This window comes from Triticum dicoccoides, chromosome 7B (genome assembly GCF_002162155.2).
Source record: "Triticum dicoccoides isolate Atlit2015 ecotype Zavitan chromosome 7B, WEW_v2.0, whole genome shotgun sequence".
Lineage (NCBI taxonomy): Eukaryota > Viridiplantae > Streptophyta > Magnoliopsida > Poales > Poaceae > Triticum > Triticum dicoccoides.
In genome coordinates this window covers 572,692,786-572,710,637 of record NC_041393.1, presented here as the reverse complement: position 1 = coordinate 572,710,637, position 17,852 = coordinate 572,692,786, and positions in this window count along the sequence as shown.

Here is a 17,852-nt window from a genome sequence, read left to right as displayed (position 1 = left end):
ATCAATCGAAGTCTTGCCGCCGCCGCTGGTGCCAGGGTCCGTCGACGACGTCCATTACAGGAGTAAACATCAGACTTTCCCCGAGTTGCTCGGAACGATGGATGGCACAGGGCCTACTCCATCGCGCGGCGGAGGCCACTGCTTCTTTAGGAGAAGAGGCAGGGCTGGCTGCCTAGATGTGCTCTAATTTGAGGTAACAACTGAATCTTGTCAGATAGTACTAGTTAAATTCGAGCTATGGGTCTGAAGCACTGATATGCCAGTACATTTGATTGTGACCTGTTCTAATTTTGTACCTGAACTTTTTTTAGAAAGGGTTGTACGTCAATTTAATGTGCTAGCAGAACTTATTGTGTTGTCTGTCTATTTTCTTTGCACAACATTCAAGATATTTCCCCATCATTTATAAAGACGATGAACCATTATGTACAACTTCGTTGGTTTTAACATAGCCCTTCCCGTAGCGATCCACTGCTTCCATCCTAATTGTGCCGCCTGCGTGAAATTTTGGTATGCAAGTTCATTGTGCTATGATGTTCTATATGATTGTGTCAACTATATAAGTTTTTACTGAGCATAAGCAATGCATATGGCTGAAAGATGTATTTACGAGCATCGACCGATGGGTCTCTCTCTCTCTCTCTCTCACACACACACACACACACACAAACACACGCGCGCGCGCGCGCGCACACGCACAAGTGGGACCTGTTGAATTATTTATTTGCTCATGACAGCTTTTAATTAGGTTCCACTGTAATCTAACTTTTTCTTAAGTTATTAATTGACCTCAGTGACTTCAAAAAGTTGTACAGAAGCCTTGTTTGGGCCTTTCCGGTGTTGCTGAATGTGGGCTGAGTAACCATGTTAGGTTGTACTGTACTACACAGGCCTTTTTTTCAACATCAGCAATGCAACTGGACCGACAGTTGTACACAATATCCGGGTCAACTTGTTATCCGCCCCGCTGGGCTGCAAAGTTTCCTAGGAGGTATGCATTAGGCTTAACAAGAAAATGGACTTTAAGAAATAATAAATGGGATGTAATTACAATAACTGGGCAATTACTATGCACCAAACACGTAATTAGTTTGAAAAATATATTATTTTTGGAATTTGGAAATTTTAATTTCATTACTTGTTGCGCGCACAATATTTCGTTGGATTTTAACGTGATACAACTTTATTTTGAAATTATATTTAACCTGACTAGAAATTTCGAATCCCATCAAAATGTGGGAATTTTTTTTAATTCTGTTTTGCGCGGTTGTTAGAAATTATTAATCGTTGTCCTAGCTAGAAGTTGGGCTGTACTTTTAACAAACTGTAAATGGGTTGTAGTAAATTCCATTAGAATTGAAAAATGGGCTGTACATTCTTACAAATTACAAATCCGAGCTGTGGGCCTACTAAGTTGATGTGTACCAAGGGCTTTGTCAACTTAGTCAATATAAACGATGCTAGCTGCAGTGATCGTACGATGTCCATCCAACGGCCGTAGTGCATCTTCAACCTCTGGTCTTCTTGCTCCAGCCGCCCAAAGCAGCACCGCTCGTGTCACGTGCTCCTGTCTCCCATGGCCGGCTGTGATGCCGCGGAGGCCTCACTGCCCCGTACTACTCCCACCGCTGGCCAGGCCATCCCTCTACTCACCCACACCCCCTGTTATTCTGCGGCGACAGCAGCCTCACACCGCAGCCGAACCAGTGAACCCTCGTACTCCTCTCCGCGCGGGCTACCACTGCTGCGTCTTCCCCGGCTCCACGTCGTCCCCTTCCTAGGCCTCACTGTCGTCCAGACCACCACACCGGTGCTATCGGCGCGGCGTGGTCAACGTTGTCAACGACCGACTTCCATAGGAAGAGTATTGTACGTGGAGAGGCTGACAGCTGGTCCAGGCCGCCGCAAGGAAGTGCCTCCTTATTGCGCGCAAAATAATTATTCCTCCACCTGATAGCAGGGACCCACCGGACGGGCCACCTTATTTCGCGAAAAAAACATTTCCCCCCTGACTTCTGGGACCCACCAAACGGGCCAGCGTATTTTGCGAAAAAAACGTTCACCGCGCTGTCAGCTTAGACCCACCGGAAGTGCCTCCTTATTACGCACAAAAAATGAATACTCCCCCTGCTAGCTGGGACCCACCATGGTGGGAGGCTGACTTGTGGGCCTACTAAGTTGACTGGGACGGGGGACTTTGTTAACTTTAGTCAATATGAACGATTCTAACTCTAGTGACCGTACGATGTCCATCCAACGGCCGTAGTGCTTCTTCAACCTCTAGTCTTCTTGCTCCAGCCGCCCAAAGCAGTGCCCGTCGTGCCGCATGCTCCTGCCTCCTGTGGCCGGCTGTGCTACCGCAGAGGCCTCACCGCCCCCTACTATTCCCACCGCTGGCCAGGCCCTGCGGCGACGGTAGCCTCACACCGCAGCCGAACCAGTGAACCCTCGTACACCTCTCCGCGCGGGCTTCCACTACCGCATCTTCCCCGGCTCCCCGTCGTCCCTTTCCTAGCCCTCGCCGTCGTCCATCGCCCTGGTGCTCTCGGTGCGGCGTGGTCAACGTGGTCAACGAACGACTTCCATCGGACGTGGAATGTACGTGGAGAGGTTGAAAGCTAGGTCCACGGCAAGGAAGTGCCTCCTTATTACACGGAAAAAAATGATTCCTCCACCTGACAGCTGGGACCCACCGGACGGGCCACTTTATTTCGCGAAAAATGTTTCCCCCTGACTGCTGGGACCCACCAGCTACATCTTCGCATGCAAGGAAGTGCGTCTGGGCAAAAAAACAAAACGATTCGCACCCCTGACCGCTGGGACCCATGTGACACTCCAAAATTTTAATTTGGTTTTCATCAAAAACTTTGTTGGATTTTAAAAGAGGGCATTTAAAATTTCTTTTCCAGAAATCCTTCCTCTTAAAAACTTCCTTTCCTTTGGCAAGGATTTTCTTTTCCCTTTCAAATTTGGTGTTGAAGTTTTTGGGAGCTTTTCCTTCTGGTTGTTACCCTCTCAAACTTATTTATTTTCAAAAAAAAAGAAACCCTAAGAGTTTTGGGACTTCTTTCTTTTTGAAACCACCCATGGTTTTACCATGTCTCCTATAGTAAATCTTCTCAAAACCCCTCCCTCCACCTTTGAGCAATTTAAATCCTCTGTCTCAACAAGTCCAAACAAGTTTTGGATTTTATTTCAATTATTTTATCTCCCAAAACATTTCTGCCAATTATTTTGAGCCTAAGTGATTTTCAAAGCAAGTACCACTTTGCCTTTGAGTTTTTATCCCAAACCAACTTCCCTGGATTGTCTTTAGTACCCACAACCTAGAACCATCTTGATCCACTCTTCTTCTTTTCAAATATTTCAAATTTCACTCACTGCAAGTTTGGACCAGATTTGACAAATTTGATGAAATTCATATCCACACTTCTCCAAAAATTCCACAAAAAATCATGCAGCCTACTGGAGCAATGAGTAGCCACTCCACCAAGTTGCAGCTCAAGGAAAAATCCCTAGATGCCAAAAGCATTCTGTCGAACACCTGAGCTGCACTGTTCTTTGCATTTTCAGTAAAGTTCAGTAAAAATTCAGTTTTACAGTGTCGTTTTCTTCAGAGTTCAGTCACAAGCTCACAGTGCGCTTGGCTCGATGCTCGCAGCCCCTCCCTCTTATCCGGAGCTTCACACGCGTGCGTGGAGCCTTCCTGGCGTCGGTGGCGCGCTGGCCCGCCCTCGCCGGCGTCTTCTGAGGCGTCGGGACCTCCCGTGGCGGCCGACAGAAGGCACACCACGGCAGAACGCCGTTCAGTGCCGCCCAAAGCCCCCTGGCTCTCCGCGTGGCCTCATGCATGCCAGCGCATGCCCGTGGCACCATCACCGTGGCCCGGCAAGCACGGAACGTGCTCCCTGCCGCCGACGGGCCGCGCCACCCCCGTTCCGTCGAGCTCGACCCAAACACCCAAACCCCGGCCAGTTTAGCACCTAAACGGACCCATTGAACCCCCACGACGGCGCTCGACCCCTAATCCTCCCCGACCAATGCCCTGCGCCACCGTAAGCTTCGCCGGAGAACCCCGTTCTCGGCCAGCGCCTCGAATCGCCTATAAAAAGGAACCCGAGCTCGCCCTCGAGCACGCACCTTCACTGCACCTCCCTAGGACCCTGCTAAGCCACCAGGAGGACCTCGAGGAGGTCTCCTTCCCCAACTCCGGCCGCCTTGCTCCGCCTCGGCCTCCAGCTTGATTCACTCCGGTGAGGCCATCTCCGGTGCCCAAACCTCGTCCGTAGCCCTCTCTCACACCCAGTACTCTAACCCCCTCATCAATTTGGCCTTTGCAGTCCTCTCCGACGAGCTCCATCCACGCCCGAACCACCGTCCGCCGGAGTTGAGACCGCCATCGACGTGGTGCTCCCGGGCGACCAACACCACCACCCACCGTTGCGGAAGGACACGGTGAGCACGTTGGTAACCTCCGATCCCCTTACCTCGCCGTGGATCGCCGCCGGCGACCACCGCAGCCCTCGGGCGCCGACGAGCCTCGTCCCTCCCATTTGAAAGTTTAAACATGACAAGTGGGACCCGCTGTCAGCCTCTCTATCCTTTCTAAACGAAGCGTTTTCTGAAAAAACCTTATGCCAAATGCGCTTTCCCTTTGGGCTAGCGTAGTTTCTGCCGAAGCGTTTTCTGTTTTTATAAGCTAGCCCCTGGAAACTTTCTGTTTCATTACAGATGAGTCCCTGGATTAAAACCCTTATAACTTTTTAACAGAAAGGAATTTTTGAGTGATTCTTTTTCTGTCCTCTTCAGAATTTTGTCTAGTTTTTTATCAGATTTATTTGTAAAATATTTGGTATAACTTTCTGTGCACCTCTTGGTATTTACGATAGCGCATGTATTTCTTTATACCGTAGATATCGAAGGAGGTAACGGAGCCGCGAACTTCACCGAGCTAGGCTCCGACTACTCCGAACCAGGCAAGCATGTTTGAACTTTTGATATGATGAGTGTCTTGGCATGTCTTGCATTTAGTTAGTTTCATGGCATGTTGATGAGCATACCGATGAACGTTATTTCTATGAAATGTTGAGGTAAGTGAGTTCGATGATCCATAAGTGGATGGATGTGAGTATGCATGGCCATGTGTTGGCATGAGGATGGGTAAGATGGCAGTGTTGTAGCATGCCAGGCTTATGCCAGACTATGTGACTTCAATGTCAACTCGTATCATTCCAGTTCTTTCCATTCTTCCTTCCCTGTACTACCACAAGTTTTCCGCAAGGGATATGGCTCAGTAAGTTGTAAACCGCTTCCCTGGTACACACCAAAAAGGAGAGGCCGTGATGATGGTTCCATGGCCCTGGATTAAAGCCAGTCATCCGGTCAGGGGGCATGGGTGTTTCTGGTTGGGACCGAGAGGGGGGCACCCCTTAGAGCGCGCGTATATAAATTTGATCCCATGCTATTCGAGATTGTGATCTCCCCGTCTCAAAAGTTTTTCTTGGACGATGTCTAGGGTGAGTCCTGGCATCGAGAGGTAGGATGGGTGTGTACTGGATAGCTGTGTTTTCTTCCGAAAAACCGTAAACGGAACTAGTCCTTCGTGACTACGGAAATCCGTTGGCTGTGGGAATTTTTTTGTACAAACTCTGCAGAGTCATACATTCCTTGAATCATCTATTCCATGTCCAAATTCGTATTATCTTGTCCTAACAGTATCAGTTTGATGACAGAGACTCCGGTGAATCCAATGAGTGCTAAGTCCGGTTAAATGTTATTCCTTTCTGTGATGTCGCCCCGACGTCCGACGTTCGACTTGTGAATAAAGCCCTTTCTGTGATGTCGCCCCGACGTCCGACTATGGCATTTGTTTTAAAGCCCTTTCTGTGATGTCGCCCCGACGTCCGACTGTGGCATTTCTTTTAAAGCCCTTTCTGTGATGTCGCCCCGATGTCCGACTGTGGCATTTCTTTTAAAGCCCTCTCTGTGATGTCGCCCCGACGTCCGACTGTGGCATTTCTTTTAAAGCCCTTTCTATGATGTCGCCCCGACATACGACTGTGGCATTTCTTTTAAAGCCCTTTATGTGGTGTCGCTAAGACGCCCGACTGTGGCATGATTTTCTCCTTTATTTATTTGTTCACCTTTCGAGGCGTCGCTTCAGACACCCGATCGGTTTCCATTTATATTTCTGTCGGGATTTCAGGTGGACTACCGCCGATTCCCTCTTTGCTTACCTTGCCTGCTAATACTTTAAATGTACATTGGTGAATTAATCATGACGCATTCATGCATGCATTTGTTATATCTTACGTCTGAACTGTCTTGCGAGTACTTTCAAAGTACTCACTGGCTTGTTGATTTGGCCAGCCGCTGACGAAGGCGATCTCATGGATGAAGAGTTTGATAGCGAGTCCGACGCCTAGAGGAATCCCAGTCAGTCTCGTGCGACCCTGGATTTGGTCACTGTATTATATCCTCTTCCGCAACCCGAATAAATTTATCGAGCCTCACCTCGACGCTCGATGAGATGCCAGTTTGAGAGTCGTGTTATCACACTCCCCACTGTGTTATTCCACCATCACTCTATCCTCGAGTCAGTAGTATGCCACCACACCATTGTGTTATATCCGCCATTATGTATAATTATTGGCGCGCTTGTAATAATTTGTTGAGCAGCCCTAGCTCAACCCTGTAATATATCCTATGCTACTGGCTTATTGTATCAAGAATTTGTCTACAAGTGAGGAGGATTTCTCTCATACTGGACTCAAAAGATTGGTTTCTCAATAAATATTTTTATTGGAAAACCGGTCGTGACAAGCTTGGTACCAGAGCCAGGCTGACTGTAGGAAGCCACTAGGTGTGATCGCTAATCGGTTATTAGCATAATAGAGCTAATTTATATTTCTGCAATTGTAGTCATTTTCTGAAAGTCAGCATAAATTTATGATCTAACCATGCAGGATTTTTTTACTACTTTCGTAGATGGCTGACAACAGCTGCGAGTCTCAGACCTTCGCCAACGTGCCCGATGGGTTCGTCAAGCTTCTCTCCTTCATCGTTCAGGTCGCGATGGGGCCGTCTGTGCGCCCAGTCTTCACACTCTTCCAGCACAAGGTCAACAACAGTCTGACCATGCACCAGGCCACGGTGCAGTTCAGGGGAGGGCGTGGTGAGTTATGCCGCTTCCGGTTCGTGGGAAGAGCCATGCCTACGGAGAGGCATGCTATGCAGATGGCAGCCCGTGAGGCAATAGCTCGCCTCAGGGATGTCCTTCCCGCGATGAAGACTCGTCGCTACCACTATCTTCCATGCCATGTGCCTTACACCTGTCACTACGCATTCTCCTGCCCCAGAGGAGAACGAGATGAGGCTTTTGAGATGCTTATTGAGTATCTCCGGGCTATGGAGGCAGCCTTCGACAACCTGGTGGACGACTTCGTAGCTGCCCGCATGGACTCTGTCCATGGCTGTGCCGCCAACAGGAGGGAGCTCCTGCCCGTCGCACCGCCACTGACTTTTGTCTCGTCATCAGCATCTTATGCACCTACTCGTCGCCTGCCTACCACCGAAGAGTTCAACCAGGCCATTGCGCCCACTCCAGCGCGCACTGCACCACCCGTTGTGCCTACTCCTATTCGTGTTGCTCCGCCCCTGGCACCCGCTCCATCTACCCGACGCAGCTCTTCACGTCTGGAGCCTATTAGTGAGGAGGAGGTCGAGTCCCCAGCCTCACTGCGCCTCACCCTTGGCAGGGCCAAGGAGATCGTCAACATTTCTGGCTGAGTGCGCTTGCCCGTCATGCGATGTACCGCTTTGTAAGATATGTACATAGGTTGTGAGGAGTAGCCTGTTTGCGCATCATGTAGGAACTGGAGAAGTGCACTAGCCTAAATAACATGTCAGGATTATGTACGCATATCCTGAGTGATGTATTGTATAATTATCGCCCGCGTGTAAGATATGTAATGAGCAGTCCTTCTCCGTGCGCAATTCGATTTGTTTTCTTAAGTGATCTTGGTCATTTAAATTATTTGCCATCCTTGTGCAATTTTGGATTTGTTTTTGCGACCATCTTCGCTTTTCTTATGAGTTTTACAAAATATATCCCCAGAGTGAAAAATGTCTCGTCCTTGGACTCGCTCCATGCCTACTCCGCCAGAGGAAGATTATGACACTCAACCAGGCAACAATTTCACACAAGGGCAGTCGAGTCAACAGAACAGTGAAACGGCACTTTCCCAAATGTGCCTCCTTTATGAACAGAGTCAGCAACATCATCGTGAAATGATGAACCAAGTCATCAACATGGGGAATCACCATGGACAGTATCAGCAGCAATCCAAGTTATCTGAGCTTCAGAAGACACGTCCCCAAACATTTTCTCACACTAACAAACCTCTTGAAGCCGAGGACTGGCTTCGAGATATGGAGAGGAAATTAATTATTCCAAAATGTTCAGACCCCGAAAAGGTATTGTATGCTCCGCACTATCTCACAGGAGCAGCCGCATCGTGGTGGGAGAATTTTCTGCACATGCATCCCAACGAAAATGACATAACCTGGGATGATTTCAAGGAAGGTTTTCGTGGTGCACACATTCCTAAGAGTATTATGAAAATCAAGAAGAGAGAGTTCGACGACCTCAAGCAAAGGAACATGACAGTGTCAGATTACAACAGTCAATTTACTCTATTGTCCCGCTACGCCAATGAAGAGTGTATGACTGAAAGCAAGAAGATGGAGAAATTCCTTGACGGTCTAGCACCCGCGCTTAAATGCCAACTGGTCATGCACACTTTTCCTGATTTTAAAACACTGGTGGACAAAGCCATCACTCTAGAAAATGAGAGACGCAGCCTGGAAGATATCCGCAAGCGAAAAAGGGACCAGACTAACCATGCTCGCAATCACCGAAGCAGGACAGATTTTCAAAAGGGTGGGACACACAAATCCTCATCCAATGTCTCACGCCCAATCAAGAATTTTCATGCAAGGGACAAGGAATTCACCTATTGCCCCGGCGTTACTTGTTACGCTTGTGGAGAAGAAGGGCACTATGCCAAACAGTGCCCCAAGCCAAGGAACTCAACCCCAAAGCCGAACAACGGCGGCAATAATTCAGCGCCCAAGCGAAACAATTTCAATCCCAACAATAACCACAGGAAGGGTCATCTGAACCACGTAACCAAAGAGGAGGCACAAAATGCTCCGGATATCGTACTCAGTACGTTTCCTGTCAACACAATACCTGCAATGGTTTTGTTTGATTCTGGAGCTTCTCACTCTTTCATTTCGAAAAGTTTTGCTTTGCAAAATAATTTTTCAATGCTTCCTTTGGAGAAATCCATGATCATCAAGCCCCCTGGGATTCAGCAAGTTACTCAGAATTACTGTCAGAATGTGGTCATTGAGTTCGAAGGATTGTAGTTTCACGCAAATCTTATTGTGTTGGAAAATAAAGGACTGGATGTCATCCTAGGGATGGACTGGCTAACCACCAACAAGGGTTTTATCGACTGTTTCAACAGGACCGTAATTCTCACACACCACCAAGGGAAGACAATAAGAGTGTCAGCCAAGGAGGGAAAGATACCCCGGCAACCGAGATTGAATAAGGTGGACGTTTCTGAGCTAAACAAGGTTCCAGTAGTGTGTGAATTTCCAGACGTATTCCCTGAAGAGCTACCAGGCATGCCACCAGACCGAGAGATAGAATTCAGCATTGAGCTCGCACCAGGAACCACCCCCATATACAAGAAACCGTACCGAATGGCACCATCCGAATTAGTTGAGTTGAAGAAACAAATAAAGGAATTGCTAGTCAAAGGATACATTCGAGCCAGCTCCTCACCTTGGGGATCACCAATTTTATTTGCCAAAAAGAAGGATGGAACGCTGAGATTGTGTATTGACTATCGAGCACTTAACATGGTCACAGTCAAAAACAAATACCCGATGCCAAGGATAAACGATTTGTTTGATCAACTCGCTCAGGCCAAGGTATTCTCAAAAATTGACCTAAGGTCAGGATACCATAAATTGAAGGTACGAACGGAAGATATCCCCAAAACAGCCTTCACCTCCAGATATGGACTGTACGAGTTCACAGTGATGCCATTTGGATTAACTAACGCCCCCGCATATTTTGTTCACCTCATGAACAAAGTATTTATGAAGTTTATGGACAAGTTCGTCGTGGTATTCATCGACGATATTCTGGTATACTCCAAGACACCAGAAGAGCACGCAGAACATCTCAGGATTGTGCTAGGATAGCTCAGAAAACACCAATTGTATGCCAAGTTCAGCAAGTGCGAATTTTGGCTAGGACAAGTAGGCTTTCTAGGCCACGTACTGACCCAAGACGGTATCGCAGTGGACCCAGAGAAAGTCAAGGCCGTACTTGGCTGGAAGTCACCAGCCAGCGTAATGGACATACGGAGTTTCTTGGGAATGGCAGGATATTACCGCAGATTTATTGAAGGATTCTCCACCATAGCCAAGCCTATGACACAGTTGCTCAAGAAAGATAAGAAGTTTGACTGGACAGAAGCCTGCGAGAAAAGTTTCCAAGAGCTAAAGTGGAAGTTAACGACAGCACCGGTATTAGTTGTACCCAACATACACAAGAATTTTGAAGTATATTGTGACGCGTCCAGAAAGGGTCTCGGATGCGTGTTGATGCAGGAAGGCAAGGTTGTCGCCTACGCTTCAAGGCAACTTCGCAAGCATGAGGAAAATTATCCCACTCATGACTTAGAAATGGCAGCAGTTATTCATGCACTCAAGGAATGGAGGCATTTCTTACTTGGGAATCGATGTGAAATATATACGGATCACAAAAGTCTCAAATATATTTTCACGCAGCCAGAACTAAATTTACGGCAACGACGCTGGTTGGAATTGGTAAAGGATTATGATGTTGGTATCCATTACCATCCAGGAAAAGCAAATGTAGTGGCCGATGCTCTTAGTCGGAACCCCAGCTCCGACGAAAACAATCTGCACAGCTTGAGGCCCGAATTCCAACAAGAATTTGCCAAGCTCAACTTGATAATGGTAGCAGAAGGCACCATATCAAATTTGGAAATACAACCCGACCTTGTGGGGAAAATTAAAGGAGCTCAGCCCGGTCACACCAGCATCGAAGGCATCAAAAGAAAGTTGAGTATGGGCAAGGCCTCGGAATTCGTCATAGACAATGAAGGAATATTATGGTACGGAGAAAGGCTCTGCGTGCCAAACATAGAAGACCTTAAACAGCAAATTGTAGCTGAAGCCCACACCGCCCCGTACTCGATCCACCCTGGAGGAACCAAAATGTATAAAGATATTCAGGATAGATTTTGGTGGCACGGTATGAAGAGGGACATAGCCACTTTCATTGCAGGTTGCGACTCATGTCAACGCATAAAAGCCGAGCATCAGAGACCAGCCGGACTACTGCAACCGAACAAAATACCTGAGTGGAAATGGGATGAAATAGGGATGGATTTCATTGTCGGACTACCTCGGTCACGAGACGGGAATGATGCCATATGGGTCATCACGGACAGATTAACCAAAGTGGCACACTTTATTCCAATAAAGACGACCCACACCACTCAGAGGCTTGCCAGGATTTATCTTTCGCGCATAGTTTGTCTGCACGGTGTCCCGAAGACTATAATATCTGACAGAGGCACTCAGTTCGTCTCAAGATTTTGGGAGCATTTACAACAGGCTCTGGGAACCCAACTAGCCTTCAGTACCGCATTCCACCCACAGACTGATGGACAAACAGAACGCGTAAACCAGGTTTTAGAAGATATGCTGAGAGCATGTCTCCTCACATATGGAACCAGTTGGGAAGAAAGCCTGCCATATGCCGAGTTCGCGTACAACAATAGCTACCAGGCCAGCCTACAAATGGCACCATTTGAGGCTTTATACGGACGAAGATGTCGTACCCCGTTAAATTGGTCAGAGATCGGAGACAGCCGCATCTTCGGACCAGACATGCTCAGAGAAGCCGAGGAAAAGGTCAAGCTAATCAGAGACCGAGTTAAGACCGCTCAAAGTCGACAGAAGAGTTATTATGATCAGAAACATCGTAGGGTCAGCTTCGAACCCGGTGAGTTCGTATACCTGAGAGTATCCCCTATGAGAGGATTGCAACGATTCAAGATTAAAGGGAAGCTAGCACCAAGATTCATCGGACCTTTCTGTATAAGGGCACGAAGAGGCACGGTAGCCTACCAGCTAGACTTACCCGACGAATTATCCGAAGTCCACGACATGTTCCATGTCTCGCAATTGAGGAAGTGCGTAAGCAACCCAGAGAAACAAGTATCCCATGAAAACATTGACGTGCAGCCAGACCTCACTTATCGGGAACGTCCCGTAAGAATATTAGAGGAGTCTGAAAGGAGGACCCGACAGAAGACCATCAAGTTTTTCAAAGTCCAGTGGAGCAATCACACCGACAGTGAAGCAACTTGGGAAAGAGAGGATTTTCTTCGGACAGAGCATCCACACTTATTTAAGGATCAGCTGAAATCTCGGGGACGAGATTTTTCCTAAGGGGGTAGGTGTTGTGACACTCCAAAATTTTAATTTGGTTTTCATCAAAAACTTTGTTGGATTTTAAAAGAGGGCATTTAAAATTTCTTTTCCAGAAATCCTTCCTCTTAAAAACTTCCTTTCCTTTAGCAAGGATTTTCTTTTCCCTTTCAAATTTGGTGTTGAAGTTTTTGGGAGCTTTTCCTTCTGGTTGTTACCCTCTCAAACTTATTTATTTTCAAAAAAAAGAAACCCTAAGAGTTTTGGGACTTCTTTCTTTTTGAAACCACCCATGGTTTTACCATGTCTCCTATAGTAAATCTTCTCAAAACCCCTCCCTCCACCTTTGAGCAATTTAAATCCTCTGTCTCAACAAGTCCAAACAAGTTTTGGAATTTATTTCAATTATTTTATCTCCCAAAACATTTCTGCCAATTATTTTGAGCCTAAGTGATTTTCAAAGCAAGTACCACTTTGCCTTTGAGTTTTTATCCCAAACCAACTTCCCTGGATTGTCTTTAGTACCCACAACCTAGAACCATCTTGATACACTCTTCTTCTTTTCAAATATTTCAAATTTCACTCACTGCAAGCTTGGACGAGATTTGACAAATTTGATGAAATTCATATCCACACTTCTCCAAAAATTCCACCAAAAATCATGCAGCCTACTGGAGCAATGAGTAGCCACTCCACCAAGTTTCAGCTCAATGAAAAATCCCTAGATGCCAAAAGCATTCTGTCGAACACCTGAGCTGCACTGTTCTTTGCATTTTCAGTAAAGTTCAGTAAAAATTCAGTTTTACAGTGTCGTTTTCTTCAGAGTTCAGTCACAAGCTCACAGTGCGCTTGGCTCGATGGTCGCAGCCCCTCCCTCTTGTCCGGAGCGTCACACGCGTGCGTGGAGCCTTCCTGGCGTCGGTGGCGCGCTGGCCCGCCCTCGCCGGCGTCTTCTGAGGCGTCGGGACCTCCCGTGGCGGCCGACAGAAGGCACACCATGGCAGAACGCCGTTCAGCGCCGCCCAAAGCCCCCTGGCTCTCCGCGTGGCCTCATGCATGCCAGCGCATGCCCGTGGCACCATCACCGTGGCCCGGCAAGCACGGAACGTGCTCCCTGCCGCCGACGGGCCGCGCCACCCTCGTTCCGTCGAGCTCGACCCAAACACCCAAACCCCGGCCAGTTTAGCACCTAAACGGACCCATTGAACCCCCACGACGGCGCTCGACCCCTAATCCTCCCCGACCAATGCCCTGCGCCACCGTAAGCTTCGCCGGAGAACCCCGTTCTCGGCCAGCGCCTCGAATCGCCTATAAAAAGGAACCCGAGCTCGCCCTCGAGCACGCACCTTCGCTGCACCTCCCCAGGACCCTGCCAAGCCACCAGGAGGACCTCGAGGAGGTCTCCTTCCCCAACTCCGGCCGCCTTGCTCCGCCTCGGCCTCCAGCTTGATTCACTCCGGTGAGGCCATCTCCGGCGCCCAAACCTCGCCCGTAGCCCTCTCTCACACCCAGTACTCTAACCCCTTCATCAATTTGGCCTTTGCAGTCCTCTCCGACGAGCTCCATCCACGCCCGAACCACCGTCCGCCGGAGTTGAGACCGCCATCGACGTGGTGCTCCCCGGCGACCAACACCACCACCCACCGTTGCGGAAGGACACGGTGAGCACGTTGGTAACCTCCGATCCCCTTACCTCGCCGTGGATCGCCGCCGGCGACCACCGCAGCCCTCGGGCGCCGACGAGCCTCGTCCCTCCCATTTGAAAGTTTAAACATGACAAGTGGGACCCGCTGTTAGCCTCTCTGTCCTTTCTAAACGAAGCGTTTTCTGAAAACACCTTCTGCCAAATGCGCTTTCCCTTTGGGCTGGCGTAGTTTCTGCCGAAGCGTTTTCTGTTTTTATAAGCTAGCCCCTGGAAACTTTCTGTTTCATTACAGATGAGTCCCTGGATTAAAACCCTTATAACTTTTTAACAGAAAGGAATTTTTGAGTGATTCTTTTTCTGTCCTCTTCAGAATTTTGTCTAGTTTTTTATCAGATTTATTTGAAAAAAATTTGGTATAACTTCCTGTGCACCTCTTGGTATTTACGATAGCGCATGTATTTCTTTATACCGTAGATACCGAAGGAGGTAACGGAGCCGCGAACTTCACCGAGCTATGCTCCGACTACTCCGAACCAGGCAAGCATGTTTGAACTTTTGATATGATGAGTGTCTTGGCATGTCTTGCATTTAGTTAGTTTCATGGCATGTTGATGAGCATACTGATGAACGTTATTTCTATGAAGTGTTGAGGTAAGTGAGTTCGATGATCCATAAGTGGATGGATGTGAGTATGCATGGCCATGTGTTGGCATGAGGATGGGTAAGATGGCAGTGTTGTAGCATGCCAGGCTTATGCCAGACTATGTGACTTCAATGTCAACTCGTATCATTCCAGTTCTTTCCATTCTTCCTTCCCTGTACTACCACAAGTTTTCCGCAAGGGATATGGCTTAGTAAGTTGTAAACCGCTTCCCTGGTACACACCAAAAAGGAGAGGCCGTGATGATGGTTCCATGGCCCTGGATTAAAGCCAGTCATCCGGTCAGGGGGCATGGGTGTTTCCGGTTGGGACCGAGAGGGGGGCACCCCTTAGAGCGCGCGTATATAAATTTGATCCCATGCTATTCGAGATTGTGATCTCCCCGTCTCAAAAGTTTTTCTTGGACGATGTCTAGGGTGAGTCCTGGCATCGAGAGCTAGGATGGGTGTGTACTGGATAGCTGTGTTTTCTTCCGAAAAACCGTAAACGGAACTAGTCCTTCGTGACTACGGAAATCCGTTGGCTGTGGGAAAATTTTTGTACAAACTCTGCAGAGTCATACATTCCTTGAATCATCTATTCCATGTCCAAATTCGTATTATCTTGTCCTAACAGTATCACTTTGATGACAGAGACTCCGGTGAATCCCATGAGTGCTAAGTCCGGTTAAATGTTATTCCTGTGGGTGGACTAACCTGTTTATTATCATGAATTGAATATTTATTATGAGTATTATTTACTTGTGAATAAAGCCCTTTCTGTGATGTCGCCCCGACATCCGACTGTGGCATTTCTTTTAAAGCCCTTTCTGTGATGTTGCCCCGACGTCCGACTGTGGCATTTCTTTTAAATCCCTTTCTGTGATGTCGCCCCGACGTCCGACTGTGGCATTTCTTTTAAAGCCCTTTCTGTGATGTCGCCCCGACGCCCGACTGTGGCATTTCTTTTAAAGCCCTCTCTGTGATGTCGCCCCGACGTCCGACTGTGGCATTTCTTTTAAAGCCCTTTCTGTGATGTCGCCCCGACGTCCGACTGTGGCATTTCTTTTAAAGCCCTTTATGTGGTGTCACTAAGACGCCCGACTGTGGCATGATTTTCTCCTTTATTTATTTGTTCACCTTTCGAGGCGTCGCTTCAGACACCCGATCGGTTTCCATTTATATTTCTGTCGGGATTTCAGGTGGACTACCGTCGATTCCCTCTTTGCTTACCTTGCCTGCTAATACTTTAAATGTACATTGGTGAATTAATCATGACGCATTCATGCATGCATTTGTTATATCTTACGTCCGAACTGTCTTGCGAGTACTTTCAAAGTACTCACTGGCTTGTTGATTTGGCCAGATGCTGACGAAGGCGATCTCATGGATGAAGAGTTCGATAGTGAGTCCGACGCCTAGAGGAATCCCAGTCAGTCTCGTGCGACCCTGGATTTGGTCACTATATTATATCCGCTTCCGCAACCCGAATAAATTTATCGAGCCTCACCTCGACGCTCGATGAGATGCCAGTTTGAGAGTCATGTTATCACACTCCCCACTGTGTTATTCCACCATAACTTCATCCTCGAGTCAGTAGTATGCCACCACACCATTGTGTTATATCCGCCATTATGTATAATTATTGGCGCGCTTGTAATAATTTGTTGAGCAGCCCTAGCTCAACCCTGTAATATATCATATGCTACTGGCTTATTGTATCAAGAATTTGTCTACCAGTGAGGAGGATTTCTCTCATACTGGACTCAAAAGATTGGTTTCTCAATAAATATTTTTATTGGAAAACCGGTCGTGACAACCCACCAGCGACACCTTCGCAAGCAAGGAAGTGCGTCTGGGCAAATAAAAGACGATTCTCCCCCCTAACTGCTGGGATCCACCAGCTACATCTTCGCACGCAAGGAAGTGCATCCGGGCAAAAAAAAATGATTCACCCCCTGACTGCTGGGATCCACCAGCTACATCTTCGCAGGCAAGGAAGTGCCTGATAGTCGGGACCCACCTGGTTGAAGGGTATGTAGCGTTGTCATTCTGGTCACGAACGTGTACGTACATATATACTGGTCGATGTAGAGGTGCGCACGTGTCGTAGTAGAGGCGCGCACATAGCATGTACACGTACGTACAACGGCCAGGGTGCAAGAAAGAAAATACGGCCACGTATGTGTACATACGGGCGGGGTCTCGAACGCCTACTCACGCATACGTACGGCGAGGGTTCGTGTACATGGCTGGGTCGGAACGGAGAAACAACATCGTCGTTGTGTTCATGGGGAGCCAACAGAATGTGTCGTGTTCATGGGGGGGGCAACGGAATGCATCATGTTCATCGGGAGGCAACGAAACGCGTGGGAGCCAACCAGCTGGGTCGGAATGAAATGCGTGGTCGTGTTCATCGGGAGGGCTTGGACGGAACAGGCAATGGAAACGAGGCCTAGCGTACCGCAGAACAGAGGAAACAGACCTCCTACGTTCGGAACAGGGTCCTGTTGATCGAGAGGGGTGTGGCATACCACAAAACGGAGGAAACATACCTCCTACGGTCGAAACGGGGGTCCTATTGATCGGGAGGAGTGTGGCGTACCGTAAAACGGATGAAACAGACCTCCTACAGTCGAAACGGGGGTCCTGTTGATCGGGAGGGGTGTGGCGTACCACAAAACGGACGAAAAGGACTTGTGTTGGAGCGCTACGGTCGAAACGGGGGTCCTGTTCATCGGGAGGGGTGTGGCGTACCGCAAAATGGGACTCCACGGGATACTGTTCATCTCCACTGTCGACCTCCTCCAGCCTCCACGGGCTACCATCGACCTCCTCCAGCCTCCACGGGCTCCTGTTCATCCAGCCTCCACCACGCGCTACTCCACCGGCTACCGTTCAACCACCCCTCCACTGTCTACTGTTCATCCAGCCCTCCACCGTCTACTGTTCATCCAGCCCTCCACAACTCGAGGTCCTGTTAAACCACCCCTCCACGGCCACCCCTCCACCATCTACTGTT